Below are 20,408 nucleotides of genomic sequence, written 5' to 3'. Positions count from 1 at the left end.
ACATGGGAGAACAGATACAGAACACAGGCACTTCACAAGGTCCTTCTCAATGTAACTTTGTGATGTTAATTCAGAAGGAAAAGCTCATACCTAACATTTCAGTTAATCAGCCAAGGGGAGGATATATGTCATGGCAAAGAGTTGTTGTAAAGACTGTACAGAACCGAACTTTAGTGACTATGTTTGGATGTAACGTTTTTTTCTGAATAAAGTCACTTCTTGATATTGATATAAATATTTTTTCGAGGGGGATCAAGCATCTTGAACTTGTGGAGGCATTGCCCTTGTCCCTAATCTTTCTTAAATAAATGCTAGACAAGTTCGATACTCCCCGGGTATAAACATCAAACGGTCATCAACGGGGAGGAGATGGTGGGATGGTCATGGGGGCTCAGTGTTGCCTCACCCCACCCGGGTTCGATTCCCGCCTCGGGCGACTGTCTGTGTGGAGTTGGCACATTCTCCCCGTGTCAGCCTCCGGGTGCTCCAGTTCCCTCTCACTGTCCAAAGATGTGCAGGCTAGGTGGGTTAGCCAGAGTAAATGAAGGGATCCGGGGATAGAGGGGGAATGGGATGCTCTGCTGAGGGTTAGTGTGAACCTGATAGGCCGAATGGCCTGCTTCCACATCTTCGGGAATCTATGATCAATCCAGAGACTCAAATAATGTTCTGGGCCCTGGGCTCCAATCTTAGGGGTGGCTGTGGGTCATCACAGTGAGAACAGATTTGGTAATGAACACGGTCCAAGGGGGCAACAGGTTTGCTTTCTGAGGCGTTGAGGGCATGAATGTTCTGTCGAGGTGTTTTGGGGATAAACATACTGAGGGGATGGTTTCTAAGGCATTGAGGAAGGACTATCTGTCAGTACAGGGTACAGATGCACTTCATAGAACATAGAACATAGGACATAGAACAGTTCAGCACAGAACAGGCCCTTTAGCCCACGATATTGTGCTGACCATCGATCCTCATGTTAGGTAAACCTGATGTACGAACCCTCAAATGTCTGTGACCATATGCATGTCCAGCAGTCTCTTAAATATCCGCAATGACCTCGCTTCCACAACTGCTGCTGGCAACGCATTCCATGCTCTCACAACTCTCTGCGTAAAGAACCCACCTCTGACATCCCCTCCATACTTTCCGCCAAACAGCTTAAAACTATGACCCCTCGTGTTAACAATTTCTGCCCTGGGAACAAAGTCTCTGGCTGTCAACTCTATCTATGCCTCTCATTATCTTGTACACCTCAATTAGGTCCCCTCTCTTCCTTCTTTTTTCCACTGAAAGAAGTCCGAGCTCAGTCAACCTCTCTTTGTTAGATAAGCCCTCCAATCCAGGCAGCATCCTGGTAAACCTCCTCTGAACCCTCTCCAAACCATGCACATCTTTCCGATAATAGGGCGACCAGAACTGGACGTAGTAGTCCAAGTGCGGTCTAAACAAAATTTTATAGAGCTGCATCAAGATCTCACGGCTCTTAAACTCAATCCTCCTGTTAATGAAAGCCAAAAAACCATATGCTTTCTTAACATCCCTGTCCACTTGGGTAGCCATTTTAAGGGATCTATGTACCGACACACCAACATCCCTCTGTTCCTCCACACTGCCAAGAATCCTGTCTTTAATCCAGTCCTCAGCTTTCAAATTTGACCTTCCGAAATGCATCACCTCGCATTTATCCAGGTTGAACTCCATCTGCCACCTCTCAGCCCATCTCTGCAACCTGTCAATGTCACGCTGCAGCCTAGAACAGTTCTCTATACTGTCAACGAAACCTCCAACCTTTGTGTCATCTGCAAACTTGCTGACCCATCCTTCAATCCCCGCATCCAAGTCATTAATAAAAATTACAAACAGTAGAGGCCCAAGGACAGAGCCCTGTGGAACACCACTCACCACTGACTTCCAGGCAGAATATTTTCCTTCTACTGCCACACGCTGTCTTCTGTAGGCCAACCAATTCTGTATCCAGACAGCTAAGTTCCCCTGTATCCCATTCCTCCTGACATTCTGAATGAACCTACCATGGGGAACCTTATCAAATGCCTTACTGAAGTCCATATACACCACATCCACAGCTCGACCCTCATCAACGTGCCTAGTAACATCCTCAAAGAACTCAGTAAGGTTTGTGAGGCATGACGTGCCCCTCACAAAGCCGTGTTGATTGCATTAAATCAAGCCATGCTCTTCCAGATGCTCATAAATCCTGTCCCTCAGAATCTTTTCTAACTCCTTACAGACGACAGACGTGAGAGTGTCTGGTCTGTAATTGCCGGGGATTTCCCTATTTCCTTTCTTGAAGAGAGGAATTACATTTGCCTCCCTCCAGTCCTCAGGTACGACTCCAATGGAGAGCGAGGATGTAAGGATCTTCGCAAGCAGCGAAGCAATCACATTTCCCACTTCCCAAAGCAACCGAGGACACATCTGGTCTGGCCCTGGCGACTTGTCAATCTTAATGTTTGTCAAAATGTTCAGCACATCAGCTTCCTCAATCTCTATCTGTTCCAGCATGCTTACCTGCTCCTCAATGGTTTCATTCACTACAAGGTCCTTTTCTTTAGTAACGACAGAAGCAAAAAACTCATTTAGAGGGTTCCCCTGCCTCCTCAGACTCTACAAACAAGTTCCCTATGCTATCCCTGAGCGGCCCTACTCTTTCTTTGATCATTGTCTTACTCCTCACATCCGTGTAAAATGTCTTTGGATTCTCCCTAATCCTTCCTGTCAAGCCTTTTTCCTGCCCCCTCCTGGCTCTCCTCAGGCCATTTTTGAGCTCCTTCCTCACCTGCCTGTAATCCTCTAGAGCTGACCAAGACCCTTCCTTCCTCCACCTTACGTAAGCTGCCTTCTTTCTTTCGAAAAGAAGCTCCTCCGCTCTCGTCATCCAAGTTTCCTTTATCTTGCCCCTTCTTGCCTGTCTCAGAGGGACATATTTATGCATCACTCGCAACAACTGTTCCTTAAACCGTCTCCACATGTCTGTCGTGGCCTTTCCATGGAATAATTGCTCCCAGTCCATGGTTCTCAACTCGCGTCTGATAGTATCATAGTTTCCTTTTCCCCAATTAAATATCCTCCCATTGTGCCTGCTTCTCTCCTTCTCCATAGCTATATAGAATGTGAGGCAGTTGTGGTCACTATCACCAAAATGCTCTCCCACCGCAAGATCTGACACCTGCCCCAGCTCATTGCCGAGCACCAAAATCAAAATGGCCTCTCCCCTCGTCGGCCGCTTCAATGTGCTGAGTTAGGAAACCCTCCTGAACACACCTTACAAAACCATCTGCTCGAAGGAGGTTCCAATCTATATTGAGAAAGTTAAAGTCACCCATTACAACAACCCTATTGCATTCACTCTTTACCAAAATCTGCCAACCTGTGCTTTCTTCAATCTCCCTGCTGCTGTTGGGGGGGGAGGGTGGGCTGTAGTAAACCCCTAATGAGGTGATTGCTGCCTTACTGTTCCTAATTTCCACCCATACTGACTCAGTACGCAGACCGTCCTCGACAATGGTAACTTCTGTAGCTGTGATACCCTCTCTGATTTCCTTTCTGAATTCATTGCATGTGGTGTCCCTCAAGGGTTGGCCAGCACGGTGGCTCAATGGTGGGCACTGCTGCCTCACAGCACCAGGGACCCAGGTTCGATTCCAGACTCGGGCGATTGTGTGTGTGGAGTTTGCACATTCTCCCCGTGTCTGCGTGGGTTTCCTCCGGGTGCTCCGGTTTCTTCCCACAGTCCAAAGATATGCAGGTTAGGTGAAATGGCCATGCTAAATTACCTGTAGTGTTAGGTGCATCAATCAGTGGTAAACGTAGGGAAATGGGTCTGGATGGGTTCCTCTTCAGAGGGTCGGTGTGGACTTGTTGGGACGAAGGGACTGTTTCCACACTGTAGGGAATCTAAGGATCTATCCTTTGACCCTCCTTTTTCTCACCGACATACTGCCAGGAGCTGACATTGTCCAAAAGCACTGTGTTAGGTTTCACATGTAAACTGACACTGCCCAAGTCCCTCTCCCCATCATCTGTCTTCATTACTCCACTGTTACTCAGTTATCAAACTGCTTACCATGCTCCCACTACTCGATTAGCTGCAGTTTTCTCCAATGAAACATTGTAATGGTTAAAACCATTGCCTTCAGTTGCTATTACAAATTCCTTTCCCTGACTGCTGAGCCCCTCCCTCCCACTGGGAAATATCTGAGGTACACTACATTCTTCACAATATTGCTGTTATAACTGACCCCAAGGCGACCTTCTGATCAGTCATCCACACAATCCCAAACACCAGGAATTCCATTCTGTTAAATGTTCCTTGTCTCCCCCTCACCCCAGCTCCATTGCTACAGAAACCCCACACCCGTGTCGGTGTTGCCTTATACTTGACGATTCTGAAGCCGTACCCTTGATTCCGTGACTGACCCAGAATCTGCTGCTTTCTGTGTTTCCTGAACAATTACCCCCTGGTCCTTTTGTGGTGCAGCTTTCTACAGTTTCCACCATTTAAATAGCACTCTGTTCTTTTATTGTCCCCTCCAAAATGACCAACTTCCCATTTTCCCAAATTATACTCCATCTGGCAACTTGTTGCCCCCTTCTCCTGTGCATCTCTCTCACTTCACAATACTCTTAGAACTTTACAGTTATGCCTTTTCTGACAGATATCCCCACCCCCCAATTCTTATAACCGTTTACTGGGAATCCTGGGCAGTGGGAAGCGTGCAGTGTTTCTCTGTTTTTCGTGAGACTCTATGGGATGACAGGGTGGAGCTTGCTGCCCATTGGTCAGAATGGAGACAACTTGCCCATCGAGCTGCATGAGCCTTTCACTCCCCATGTCTTATTGATGAGGCACAGCAGCAACACGGAAGGAAAGAAAAGGAAGGAAATCCTGCTCTCCACATCTCACTGACTCTTGGGTCATTCTGTCCCATCTATGAAAGATCTGCCCTGTTCAGTCACATGAAGTCCCAAGGTGGAAACTCCTAGAAACCCACATAGATTTCCCCGTGAACTAACTGCTGACCTCCACAAGGGGTAATGTATCCAGTCATCCTGGTCCAGGAGGAGGGGATGGTGTGAGTTTCTAACCTGAACTGTCAGTGATGGATTTTATAAACTTGTATTACAGGATACTACAGGTGGGCATTCAGATGGTAATCTCAGTCACTGTCACGCTAAACTCTTACTCAATTCATCAGGACCTGGATATTCACATTGTGTGTGAGTATTGTGTTCCAGCTCAATCCCATTTACTGTATAAAAGTTCTCCTTTAAATCATCCCATTCTCTCAATAGTTCTCCCCATGCCTTCAATGTGTCCTGTAATCCTTGTATAATGGGCTGATGGGTGTCAGGTTTATTATTATAACGGGTAACGTTTCTAAACCCCTCTGTCACAGCTCCCCAAATTTCCTTTGCTACAAGGAGAGCAATCTCAGTTTCTCCAAACCCCTGATTCCCAAATGTCTGTTTGCTCTCTATAAGGTACACATCAGAGTTGTGTTGGAACAGTGTCCACTCACCTACATCAGTGCACCCCCCCACCCCCCAGCAATGTTAAAGAACGTGAACATCCTCCAGGACAAAGCACTGTGCCTGAGTGGTGTCCCATCCACCACCTTCAGCATTCCCTCTCCCCACCCTCGAGGTACAGTTACATCACTGTGTAGAGACAAAGTCAGTATTGTCCTACCAGACCATAGGGCTGCTCTCTCATTAGGGAGAGATGACTGTTCGTGGTTTAACCTGAAGGTTACCCCTGCCCAGGCAAGGGGAGAGGTTGGGAAGGAGAGTCCATCTATTGTAGATCGATATTATCTACCCAATGTATCAGCAACAACTATATCAGACCAATGAATAATGTAAAAGAATATCCAAAACATGCTGCTACAATCCCCCATTCCTTGAACCATCCTGGTAAATCCCCTGTGCCCCCTCTCAGGGACCCTGCCATCCTTCCCAATGTGTGGGCGATCTCTGGTTTGCACAGACCCAGCTGCTCTGTGTTCCTGTGGGTGATGCTATCATCGAGCAACAGTTGCACTAAACCTCACTGTCTGGAAGGGTGGGAGACACAGAATTCCCAACAGCATTTAAGGCATATTTAGGTGCACACTTGTGATCCCAAGACAGAAGGTGCGAATGACAGTGTATTGGAAAATGGATCAGGATAGTTTGGTGATAGTTTTCTTTACTGGCACAGACTCAATGGCCCACAGAGCCTTTTTCTGTGCTGTAAACCTCAATACACTTAATATAGGAATATGACCGGCCACCTTTGAAACCAGGTCAGAAAAAATGACAGTAGAATAGATGACACATGATTGGTCAACGTGTTTGGGAGGAAAGTGAGATGGAGAGGATTAGGAGGGAATTCTGGAGCTCGATGCAGGAATCTGAAAGGGCCGTCATCAAGTGAGAAATAAAAATGGGATATCCTCAAGGCCGAAATCAAAGAAAGGCACATATAGCACAGCTTTGAGAGACTGGAGGGGATTAGAGTTAGGGAGGGGTCTGAGGCTGGAGAGAAATGATGAGAGATAAGGAAGATGTTCGCCGAGCTGGGAATTTGTGTTGCAGACGTTTCGTCCCCTGTCTGCTGCAGCTGGAACTGACAACCGGAATCGGCAGATACAAACCACTATAAATGCTGGAGGAAAGATCACAGAAGCGCTTCACAGGAGGCTCCCAAGCACTGACGATGTCACCGAGACAGGGAACGAAACGTCTGCAACACACATTCCCAGCTCGGCGAACAGAACCACAACAACGAGCACCCGAGCTACAAATCTTCTCACAGACTTTGAAGATAAGGAAGAGTTGTGAGGCTGGGTGAGGTGACAGAGATAGGGAGAGATGTGAAGAGGGAGGGATGCAGAGATAGCAAGAATTAGAGGCGCAATGTTATGTAGCATGGAAACAGACCCTGTGATCCAATCAATCCACGTCAAACATAATTCCAAACTGAGGTAATCTCACCTGCCTCCCCTTGGTCCACATGTATCCAAACATTTCCTATGAAGTACCTGTCCAAATGGGTTTCCCGGAGGATCACTGTGGTGTGGAAACTGGCCATTTAGTGTCAGAGTCATTGAGATGTACAACATGGAAACAGACCCTTCCATCCAACCCATCCATGCTGACCAGATATCCCAACCCAATCTAGTCCCACCCGCCAGCACCCAGCCCATATCCCTCCAAACCCTTCCTATTCATATATCCATCCAAATGCGTCTTAAATGTTGCAATTGTACCAGCCTCTACCACTTCCTCTGGCAGCTCATTCCATGCACATACCAACCTCTGCATGAAAAAGTTGCCACTTTGGTCTTTTTTATATCTTTTCCCTGTCATCCTAAACCTATGCCCTCCAGTTCTGGACTAGTTTCTGGAAGACTGGTGCTCTTATTTGAGAAAGGTCGTAAGGAAAAGCCAGCAAACTATTGACTGATGAGCCTGAAGTCAGGAGAAGGCAAGTTGTTGGAAGGGCTTATAAGGGGCAGGATTTACATGTAATTGGAAAGACAAGAATGATTAGGGATAGTCAGCATGGCTTTGTGCATAAATACAAGGAGATGGGGAGATTTGGATACAAAATTGGCTGGAAGGTCATAGAGTCATAAAGATATGCATAACAGAAACAGACCCTTCGGTCCAACCCGTCCATGTTGACCAGGTATCCCAACCCATTCTAGTCCCACCTGCCAGCATCTGACCCATATCCCTCTAAACCCTTCCTATTCATGTTCCCACCGACAGAGGAACCTCAATTATGTGAACGAGTTGGGTGAGCAGTAATTCATTCGGACAATCCATGATTCGGTGAATCGATTAAATGCCTTTCCTCTGGGGCCCGGAGTTTTCAAAGTCTGCTCCCAATTCAGAAGACCGCAGCAGCACACAGCACGAATGCCCACCCACACACGGCCCCCAGCCTGACCCCTACCGCAGTGTAACACCGCTCCCAGCCTGACCCTCACTGCCGCCCACACACCACCCCCAGCCTGACCCTCACCGTTGTCCAACACCGCTCCCAGCCTGACCTACATGGGAATCCACACACCACCACCAGCCAGACCCTCACCACTCTCCACACACCGCCACCAGCCTGACCCTCACTGCCGTCCACACAGCATCCCCAGCCTGACCCTTACCGCTGCCCATACACCGCCACCAGCCTAACCCTCACTGCCGTCCACACACCGCCACCAGCCAGACCCTCATCACTGGTCAACGCCACCCCCAGTCTGACCATCATCGCCTCCAGCCTGACCATCACCGCCCCCAGACTGACTCTCTCCACCGTCCACACACTGCATCCAGCCTGACCACCGTTGCCATCCACACACCGCACCCAGCGTGACCCTCACCGCCGTCCAACGCCACCCCCAGTCTGACCATTACCGTCCCCAGCCCGACCCCATCCATCGTCCACACAATGCCCCCAGCCTGACCCCCTCCACCGTGCACACAACACTCCCACCCTGAACCTCACTGCTGACCCACACCGCCACCAACCTGACCCTCACCGCCGTCCAACACCACCCCCAGTCTGACTATCACCGCCGCCAGCCTGACCCCCTACGCCATCAACACACCGCCCCCAGCCTGACCCTCACTCCTGTCCAACGCCACCCCGAGTCTGACCAACACCGCCCCCCAGCCTGAACCACTCCGCTGTCCACACACCACCTGCAGCCTGACCCTCACCGCCGTCCACACACCACGCTCAGCCTAATCCTCACCACCCCGAAACACTGCCCCCAGCCTGACCCTCACTGCAGTCCACACACCTCCCCAACCTGACCCTCACTGCCACCCACATACTGAGACAGCCTGAACCTCACCGCTGTCCACACACCACCCCCTGCCTGAACCTCACCGCTGTCCACACACCGCCCCCAGCCTGACCCTCACCATGGTCCAAGACCGCCCCCAGCCTGACCCTCACCGCCGTCAAACAGCGCCCCAGCCTGACCCACAATTCCATCTGCACACCGCCCCCAGCCTGACCCTCACCGCCGTCAACACACCGCCTCAACCCTGACCCTCACCGCTGTCCAACACTGCCCAAAGCATGACACTCGTTGCCATCCAACAGCGCCCCCGGCTTGACGCTCACCACTATCCACACACCGCCCCAAGCCTGACTCTCACCGCCGTCCACAAACTGCCCCAATCCTGACACTCATTGTTGTCCAACACCACCCCCAGCCTGACCCTCGCCACCATACACACACCGCCCCAAGCCTGACCCTCACCGCCGTCTGCACACCGCCCAAGCCTGACACTCATTGCCGTCTGCACACCGTCCCCAGCCTGACCATCACCGTTGTTGACACACCGCCCCCAGCATGACCTTCACCGCCGTTCAACGTTGCCCCCAGCCTGACCCTCACCACAGTCCACACACCGCCCCAAGCCTGACACTCAACGTTGTCCACACACCGCCCCAAGCCTGACACTCAATGTTGTCCACACACCGCACCAAGACTGACCATCACTGCTGTCCGCACACCACCACCAACCTGACCCCCACCGCTGACCACTCACTGCCCCCTGCCTGACTTTCCCACCATTCAACACCACCCCCAGTCTGAACATCATCGCCCCCAGCCTGACCCACTCCGTTGTCCACACACCTCCACCCAAAACCTCACTGCCGTCCCCACACCGCACCCAGGCTGAACCTCACTGCCGTCCAACGCCACCCCAGTCTGACCATCACCGTCCCCAGCCTGACCCCCTCCGCCGTCCACACACTGCCCCCAGCCTGACCCCCTCCGCCATCTTCACACTGCCCCCAGCCTGACCACACCGCTGTCCAAAGCCACCCCCAGTCTGACCGTCACCGCCCCCAGCCTGACCCCCTCTGCCATCCACACAACACCCCCACCCTGAACCCCACTGCTCTCCCCACACCGCCCCCAGCCTCACACTCACCGCCGTCTCCTGCACCCCCAGCCTGACCATCAACACCCCCAGTCTGACCCCCTCCGCCGTCTACACACCGCCCCCACCCAGTACTTCACTTCCGTCCCCACACCACACCCAGCCTAACCCTCACCACCCCGAAACACCGACACCAGCCTGACCCTCACTGCCGTCCACACACCGCCCCCAGCCTGACCATCACCGTTGTTGACACACCGCCCCCAGCATGACCTTCACCACCGTTCAACATTGCCCCCAGCCTGACCCTCACCACAGTCCGCACACCGCACCCAGCCTGACCCTCACCGCCGTCCACACACTGTCCCAAGCCTGACCCATTCCGCTTTCCACACACTGCCCCCAGCCTGATCCTCTCTGCCATCCACACACCGCCCCAAACCTGACACTCACTGACCCCAAAAAACGCCCCCAGCCTGACCCTCATGGCCATCCACACACTGCCCCCAGCCTGACCCTCTCTGCCATTCACACACCGCCCCAAACCTGACACTCACTGACCCAAAACAGCACACCCACCCTGACCATCACTGCTGTCGACACACCGCCCCCAGCATGACCTTCACCACCGTTCAACATTACCCCCAGCCTGACCCTCACCACAGTCAACACACCGCACCAAGACTGACCGTCACTGCTGTCCACTCACCGCCCCCAGCCTGACTCTCACTGCCATTCAACGCCACCCCCAGTCTGACCATCATCGCCTCCAGCCTGACCATCACCGCCCCCAGCCTGTCCCCCTCCGCCCTCCACACACTGCCTCCAGCCTGACCCCCTCTGCCATCAACACAACACACCCACCCTGAACCCTACTGCTGTCCCCACACCTCCCCCAGCCTCACACTCACCGCCGTCCCCTGCACCCCCAGCCTGACCATCAACACCCCCAGCCTGACCCCCTCCGCCGTCCACACACCGCCCCCACCCAGTACCTCACTTCCGTCCCCACACCACACCCAGCCTAACCCTCACCACCCCGAAACACCGCCACCAGCCTGAACCTCACTGCCGTCCACACACCTCCCCAGCCTGACACCCACTGCCACCCACATACCGAGCCAGCCTGACCCTCACCGCAATCCAATCACTGCCCCCAGCCTGAACCTCACTGCTGTACACACCGCCCTCAGCCTGACCCTCACCATCGTCCAACACTGCCCCCCAGCCAGACCCTCACCGCCGTCAAACGCCACCCCAGCATGACCCACAATGCCACCTGCACATCGCCCCCACCCTGACCCTCACCGCTGTCCAAACACCGCCCCCAGCCTGACTCTCACCGCCATCCAATCACCGCCCCCAGCCTGAACCTCACCATCGTCCAACACTGCCCCCAGCCTGACCCTCACCGCCGTCAGACACCGCCCCCAGCCTGACCCTCACCGCCGTCAGACACCGCCCCAGCCTGACCCACAATGTCACCTGCACACCACCCCCACCCTGAACCTCACCGCTGTACACACTGCCCGCAGCCTGACCCTCACCATGGTCCAACACTGCCCCCAGCCTGACCCTCACCGCCTTCAAACACCGCCCAGCCTGACCCACAATGCCAACTGCACACCGCCTCCAGCCTGACCCCCACCCCTGTCAACACACCGTCCCAAGCCTGACCCTCACTGCTGCCCCAAGCATGACACTCGTTGATGTCCAACACCGCCCCCAGCTTGACGCTCGACGCCATCCACACACCGACCCAAGTCAGACCCTTACCGCCGTCCACAAACTGCCCCAATCCTGACACTCATTCCCGTCCAACACCGCCGCAAACCTGACACTCATTGCCATCTACACACCGTCCCCAGCCTGACCCTTACCACTGTCTCCACACTGCCCCAAGCTTGACCCTCACTGCTGTCCAACACCAACCCAAGCCTGACACTCATTGACTTCCAGCACGGCCTCAAGCCTAACCCTCGCCGCCATTGACACACCGCCCCAAGCCTGACACTCATTGCCGGCTGCACACCGTGCCCAGCCTGACCCTCACCGCCGTCCACACACTGCCCCAAGCCTGACCCCTTTCGCTGTCCACACGCTGCCCCCAGCCTGATCCTCTCTGCCATCCACACACCGCCCCAAACCTGACACTCACTGACCCAAAAAAACGCCCCCAGCCTGACCCTCACTGCCGTCCACTCACTGCCCCCAGCCTGACCCTCACGGCCATCCACACACTGCCCCCAGCCTGACCCTCTCTGCCATTCACACACTGCCCCAAACCTGACACTCACTGACCCAAAACACCGCCCCCACCCTGACCATCACCGCTGTCGACACACCGCCCCCAGCCTGACCATCACCGTTGTTGACACACCGCCCCCAGCATGACCTTCACCACCGTTCAACATTGCCCCCAGCCTGACCCTCACCACAGTCCGCACACCGCACCCAGCCTGACCCTCACCGCCGTCCACGCACTGTCCCAAGCCTGACCCATTCCGCTGTCCACACCCTGCCCCCAGCCTGATCCTCTCTGCCATCGACACACCGCCCCAAACCTGACACTCACTGACCCAAAAAACGCCCCCAGCCTGACCCTCACTGCCCTCCACTCCCTGCCCCCAGCCTGACCCTCATGGCCATCCACACACTGCCCCCAGCCTGACCCTCTCTGCCATTCACACACCGCCCCAAACCTGACACTCACTGACCTAAAACAGCGCACCCACCCTGACCATCACTGCTGTCGACACACCGCCCCCAGCATGACCTTCACCACCCTTCAACATTGCCCCCAGCCTGACCCTCACCACAGTCCACACACCGCACCAAGACTGACCGTCACTGCTGTCCACTCACCGCCCCCAGCCTGACTCTCACTGCCATTCAACGCCACCCCCAGTCTGACCATCATCGCCTCCAGCCTGACCATCACCGCCCCCAGCCTGTCCCCCTCCGCCCTCCACACACTGCCTCCAGCCTGACCCCCTCTGCCATCCACACAACACACCCACCCTGAACCTCACTGCTGTCACCACACCGCCCCCAGCCTGACACTTACCGCTGTTTAACGCCACCCTCAGTCTGACCATCACCGCCCCAAGCCTGACCCTCGCCGCCATCCACACACCGCCCCAAGCCTGACCCTCACCGCCATCCACACACCGCCCCAAGCCTGACACTCATTGCTGAATGCACACTGTCCCCAGCCCGACACTCACCGCCGTCTCCACACCGTCCCAAGCCTGACACTCCTTGCTGCCTGCACACTGTCCCCAGCCTGACCCCCACCGCTGTTTGAAATTGCATCCAGCCTGTCCCTCAGCGTCGTCCACACACCGTCCTCATCCTGTCCCCCTTCGCTTTGCACACACTGCCCCCAGCCAGACCCCCTCTACCATCCACACAACACGCACACCCTGACCCTCTCTGCCATCCACACACCGCCCCAAACCTGACACTCACTGAGCCAAAACACCGCCCCAAGCCTGACCCTCACTGCCGTCCACTCACCGCCCCCAGCCTGACCCTCACTGCTGTCCACTTAATGCCCCCAGCCTGACCCTCACTGCCACCTACACACCGCCGCCAGCCTGACCCTCACCGCCATCCACCCACCGCCGCCAGCCTGACTCTCACTGCCGTCCACACACCGCCCCCATCCTGACCTTCACTGCCGTCCACACACCGCCCTCAGCCTGACCTTCATTGCCGTCCACTCACTGCCCCCAGCCTGACCCTCACTGCCACATACACACCGCCTCCAGCCTGACCCTCGCCTCCATCCACCCATCCCCCCAGCCTGACCCTCAACTCCGTCCACACAGCACTCCCAGCCTGACCCTCACCAACGTCCAACACAGCCCCCTATATGACCCTCATTGATGTCCAACACTGCCCCCAGGCTGACCATCACTGCTGTCGACACACTGCCCCCAGCCTGACCCTCACCACAGTTCACACACCGCCCCAAGCCTGACACTCACTGCTGTCGACACACCACCCCCAGCATGACCTTCACCGCCATTCAACATTGCCCCCAGCCTGACCCTCACCACAGTTCACATACCGCCCCAAGCCTGACACTCAACGTTGTTCACACACCGCACCAAGACTGACCTTCATTGTTGTCCGCACACCGCCTCCAGCCTAACCCTCACCAGCTTCCAACACTGACCCCAGCCTGACCCTCACCGCTGTTCACACAGCGCCCAAGCCTGACCCTCTTTGCCAACTATGCACTGCCCCCAGCCTGACACTCACCTCTGTCCAACCCCAACCCAGCCTAACCCTCACCACTGCCCACACACTGTCTTCAGCCTGACCCTCACCGCCCTCCACACACCACCCTCAGCCTGACCCTCACCACTGTCCAACACCGTCCCCAGACTGACCCTCACCTCCATCCATCACCACCCCCTGTCTGACCCTCTCTGCTGTCCTTACATGGCCCCCAGCCTGACGCTCACCTCCGTCCAACACCGCACCCAGCTTAAGTGACACTGCCACCCGCACACCGCCCACAGCCTGACCCTCACCTCCATCTATACACTACCCCCAGCCTGACTCGCACACCGCCCCAAGAATGACCCTCACCGCTGCCCACACAACGCTCCCTGCCTGACCCACACCACTGTCCACACACCGCCCCCGTCTGACCCATACCACCACTCAACACTGCACCCAGCCCAACACTCACTGCCGTCAACTCACCGCCCCCACACTGACATCCACCACCTTCCAACACTGCCCCCAGCTTGACCCTCAACGCACCCAGCCTGACCCTCACCGCCATTCACACCCCATCCCCAGCCAGACTCTCACCTCCATCCACCCACCGTCCCCAGCCTGACCCACACCGACATCCATACACTGCTCCCAGACTGACCACCACCACCGTCAACGGACCACCCCCAGCCTGACCCTCACCGCCGCCCACACCCCACCACCAGCCTGATAATCACCGCCATCCAAACACGGACCCCAGCCTGACCCTCACCTCAGTCTAACCCCGCCCCCAGCCTGATCCTCACTAACGTACACACACTGCCCGAAGCATGTCCCTCACCGTCGTCCACACACCGCCCCAAACCTGAACTTCACTGCCGTCTACATACCGCCCCCAGCTTGACCCTCACCAGAGGACTGGAGGGAGGCAAATGTAATTCCTCTCTTCAAGAAAGGAATTAGGGAAATGCCCCGCAATTGCAGACCAGTCAGACTTACGTCTGTCGTCTGTAAGGAGTTAGAAAGGATTCTGAGGCATCGGATTTATGACCATCTGGAAGAGCATGACTTGATTAAAGGCAGTCAGCACGAATTGTGAGGGGCAGGTCAAGCCTGACAAATCTTATTGAGTTCTTTGAGGATGTTACCAGGCAGGTTGATGAGGGTCGAGCGGTGGATGTTGTGTATCCTGACTTCAGTAAGGCATTTGATAAGGTTCCCCATGGTAGGCTCGTTCAGAAGGTCAGAAGGAATGGGATAAAGGGGAATTTAGCTGTTTCGATACAGAATTGGCTGGTCAACAGAAGACAGCGAGTGTTATTGGAAGGAAAGTATTCTGCCTGGAGGTCAGTGGTGAGTGGTATTTCACAGGGCTCTGCTCTTGTGCCACTACTCTTTGTAATTTTTATTAATGACTTGGATGAGGAGATTGAAGGATGCGTTAGCAAGTTTGCAGATGACACAAAGGTTGGAGGTGTCGTTGACAGTATAGAGGGCTGTTGTTGGCTGCAGCGGGATGTTGATAGGATGCAGAGATGGGCTGAGAGGTGGCGGATGGAGTTCAACCTGGATAAATGCGAAGTGATGCATTTTGGAAGGCCAAATTTGAAAGCTGAGTACAGGATTAAAGACAGGATTCTTGGCAGTGTGGAGGAACAGAGGGATCTTGGGGTGCAGGTATATAGATCCCTTAAAATTTCCACCTAAGTGGCAGTATTGTTAAGAAAGCATGTGGTGTTTTGGCTTTCATTAACAGGGGGATTGAGTTTAAGAGTCATGAGATCTTGTTGCAGCTCTATAAAACTTTGCTTAGACCGCATTTGGAATATTGTGTCCAGTTCTGGTCGCCCTGTTATAAGAAAGATGTGGATGCTTTGGAGAGGGTTCAGAGGAGGTTTACCAGGTTGCTGCCTGGACTGGAGGGCTAATCTAAGGAAGAGAGGTTGACTGAGCTCAGACTTTGTTCATTGGAAAAAAGAAGGAAGAGAGGGGACCTAATTGAGGTGTACAAGATAACGAGAGGCATAGATAGAGTTGATAGCCAGAGACTTTTTCCCAGGGCAGAAATTTGTAACATGATGGGTCATAGTTTTAAGCTGTTTGTAGGAAAGTATAGAGGGGATGTCAGAGGCGGGTTCCTTACGCAGAGAGTTGTGAGAGCATGGAATGCGTTGCCAGCAGAAGTTGTGGAAGCGAGGTCATTGGGGATATTTAAGAGACTGCTGGAAATGCATATGGTCACAGACATTTGAGGGTTCGTACATTAGGTTTAACTTACATGAGGATCAATGGTCAGCACAACATCGTGGGCTGAAGGGCCTGTTCTGTGCTGTACTGTTCTATGTCCTATGTTCTATGTTCTATGTTCTATGAAGTGTATCTGTACCTTTCGACCATCTGCACCCTGTACTGACAGATAGTGCTCCCTCAATACCTTAGAAACCATCCCTTCAGTATGTTTATCTCCAAAGCACTTCGACAGAACATTCATGTCTTCAACACCTCAGAAAGCAAACCTGTTGTCCCCTTGGACCGTGTTCATTCCCAAATCTGTTCTCACTGTGATGACCCACAGCCACCCCCAAGATTGGAGCGCAGGACCCAGAATATTATTTGAATCTCTGGATTGATCATAGATTCCCGAAGATGTGGAAGCAGGCCATTCGGCCTATCAGGTTCACACTGACCCTGGGCAGTGCATCCCATTCCCCCTCTATCCCCGGATCCCTTCATTTCCTCTGGCTAACCCACCTAGCCTGCACATCTTTGGACAGTGAGAGGGAACTGGAGCACCCCGTGACTGACGCGGGGAGAATGTGCCAACTCCACACAGACAGTCGCCCGAGGCGGGAATCGAACCCGGGTGGGGTGAGGCAACACTGAGCCCCCGTGACCATCCCACCATCTCCTCCCAGTTGATGACCGTTTGATGTCTGTACCCGGGGAGTATCGAACTTGTCGAACGTTTATTGAAGAAAGATTAGGGACAAGGGCAATGCTTCCACAAGCTCAAGATGCTTGGTCCCCCTCGAAAAAATATTTATATCAATTTCAAAAAGAGAATTTATCCACAAAAAAACTTTACATACAAACATAGTCACATAAGTTCTGTTCTGTACAGTCTTTACAAGTCTTTGCCATGACATATATACTCCCCTTGGCTGATTTACTGAACTGTTAGCCCTGAGCTGTTTCTTCTGAATTAACATCACAAAGTTACATTGAGAAGGATCTTTGTGAAGTGCCTATGTTCTGTATCTGTTCTCCCATGTACCCCGCCCTCCGAATACAATACCTTACAAAGCCTTAAACCTGTTTGTCAACTTTCAACAGAAGCAGCCTCAGGGCATTGAACACAGACTGAATTACTCAGTGACGCTTGGATCAGGTCAAATTCTCAAGCAAACAGATGGATGGGGATATTCAGCAGAATTCAGCAGGTAGCACGGTGAAGAGAGAGAGGAACAATTCGCATTTCAAGTGACCATTCCTCAAAACGGTATGTACTGAAGGAACTTTCCCGCAGAAATCACTGGATTGAAAGGTGACCTCTCTCTCTGTCTCTTTCTCCCTCTCCCTTCAGAGATGCTACCAGACATGCTGGGTTTCTTCAGCAATCTCTGTATTGATGTTTCAGGTCTCCAGCTTGTCCGTACAGATTGATTTTAGTGTTGAATTCTCAAGCTTGCTTTATTAAATGGATTGAATCCCTCTGCTACAAAGGGGGGTCAGTTACCACAGCTAACAGGTTCGTGATGCGAACATTGTTGGCTCAATCTCTATCATGTCTGAAATTACCATGAAGACCCCAGTTTCTCAACCTCATCCCTCACCTGAGGTGTGTGACCCACCAGTCCTCTCTCTCTGACAAAACAGCAGCTCTCGGGTCCTCCTGGTCTGTACTAACTTCCCAACTTTAAAAGGGCACTCCAATAAGAGAGCGCTATACGTGGTTCAGATCAAAATCCTGGAGCTCCCTCCCTAACATCACTGTGGGACACCCGACGACTGAAGCAGGAGAGTACAGCTCACCCCACCTTCCAGGCAACTATTAGAAGGTGTGGGAATCACATACAAGCCACATGTGAAAATAAGTTTGATAACAGGGTCACGGTGGATGGTCACTAACTCTGTTTCTTTACCTGTGTTGAAATCAGCAGAATGAAGAAGCTAAGGGTGGGTTGAAAATGGCAATGATAGTCTTTCGTAGGTTGGTGTTTATTAGAGTTTGTATCGACAGTATGAATGTTTGAGCACTTATTCAAGGGCATGCAGGTAGTTGCCAGAGTAAGTGATGGGGGCTGGTATAATTGCAACATTTAAAAGGCATCAGGATGAGTATGTGAATAGGAAGGGTTTAGAGAGAAGGGTCCATTTCCAAGCTGTGCACCTCTGTGACTCTGTGCCTCTGAATAGTCTATTACAGAGACTTTCAGACAGTGTTTGGTTTGTGTGTCTCTCTCAGGCTTCCTCATAATCTGCAAACCCTATGTCTCCAAATTTCCACAAGACTCTATGAAATCGAAAAAGAGAGGGTCAGTACTGAGGGAGTGCCGCACTGTCAGAGGGTCAGTACTGAGGGAGTGCTGCACTGTCAGAGGGTCAGTACTGACCGCATGCTGCACTGTCAGAGGGTCGGTACTGAGGGAGTGCTGCACTGTCAGAGGGTCAGTACTGAGGGAGTGCTGCACTGTCAGTGGGTCAGTACTGAGGGATCACTGCGCTGTCGGACAGTCAGTAGTGAGGAACTACTGTATTACCAGAGGACCATTTCTGAGGAGTACTACACTGTCAAAGGGTCAGTACTGAGGGAGCACCACGCTGTCAGATGTTCAGTCCAGAGGGAATGCCGCACTGTCTGAGGCTCTGTACTCTGAGAGCACTGCACCATCAGAGGCTCAGTACTGAACGAGCACTACACTGTCAGAGGGTCAGCACTGAGGGAGCATGCACGATCAAAAGGTCACTACTGAGGGAGCGCTACACAGTGAGAGTGTCAGTTCTGAGTGAGTGCTATTTCAGAGGGTCAGTACAGAGAGTGTGCTGCACTGTCAGAGGGTCAGTACTGAGGGAATGCTGCACAGTCAGATGTTCAGTAGCGAGAGAGTGCTGCACTGTCAGAGGGTCAGTACTGAGTGAGCACCACACTGTCAGAGTTTCAGTCCAGACGGCAAGCCTCTTAATCAGAGGATCTGCACTGAGAGAGCACTGCACCATCAGAGGGTCAGTACTGAGGGAGTGCCTCATTGCCAGAGGGTCAGTACTGAGGGAGTGCTGCACTGTCAGAGGGTCAGTACTGAGGGAGTGCTGCACGGTCAGAGGGTTAGTACAGAGAGAGTGCTACACTGTCAGATAGACAGTACGGAGGCACTGCAGGACTGTCAGAGGTGCAGGACCGAGGCAGAGGGTCAGTACTGAGGGAGTGCTACACTGTCAATGAGTCAGTACTGAGGCAATGCTGTACTGTCAGAGTGTCAGTTATGATGGAGCGCTGTACTGTCAGAGATTTTGTCCTGAGATTCGGCCACACTGTCAGAGGGCCAGTATAGGGCCACTTCAACACTGTCAGAGAGTCAGTCCTGAGGCAGTGCATCACTATCAGAGAATGAGTATTGAAGGAGTGCAGCATTGTCAGAGGATCAGAATGGAGGGAGTGCAGCATTGTCTGAGAGTCAGTGTGGAGGGAGTGCAGCATTGTCAGAGGGACAGTGTGGAGGGAGTGCAGCATTGTCAGAGGGTCAGGATGGAGGGAGTGGAGCATTGTCAGAGGGTCAGGACGGAGGGAGTGCAGCATTATCATGGGGTCAGTGTGGAGGGAGGGCAGCATTGTCAGAGGGTCAGTATGGAGGGAGTGCAGCATTGTCAGAGGGTCAGTATGGAGGGAGTGCAGCGTAGTCAGAGGATCAGTATGGAGGGTGTGCAACATTGTCAGAGGGTCAGGGTGGAGGGAGTGCAGCATTGACAGACGATCAGTATAGAGGGAGTGCAGCATTGTCAGAGGATCAGGATGGAGGTAGTGCAGAATTGTCAGAGGGTCAGTATAGAGGGAGTGCAGCGTTGTCTGAGGGTCAGGATGGAGGGAGTGCAGCATTATCAGAGGGTCAGGGTGGAGGGAGTGCAGCATTGTCAGAGGATTAGTGTGGAGGTAGTGCAGCACTGACAGAGGATCAGTGTGGAGGTAGTGCAGCATTGACAGAGGATCAGTGTAGAAGAGGTGCAGCATTATCAGAGGGTCAGGATGGAGGGAGTGCAGCATTGTCAGGGGGTCA

This window comes from Chiloscyllium plagiosum, unplaced genomic scaffold (assembly GCF_037043375.1).
Source record: "Chiloscyllium plagiosum isolate Xiang-an unplaced genomic scaffold, Cpla_swu_hap1 HiC_scaffold_29, whole genome shotgun sequence".
Taxonomy (NCBI): domain Eukaryota; kingdom Metazoa; phylum Chordata; class Chondrichthyes; order Orectolobiformes; family Hemiscylliidae; genus Chiloscyllium; species Chiloscyllium plagiosum.
Note: the sequence above shows the minus strand (reverse complement) of the source record.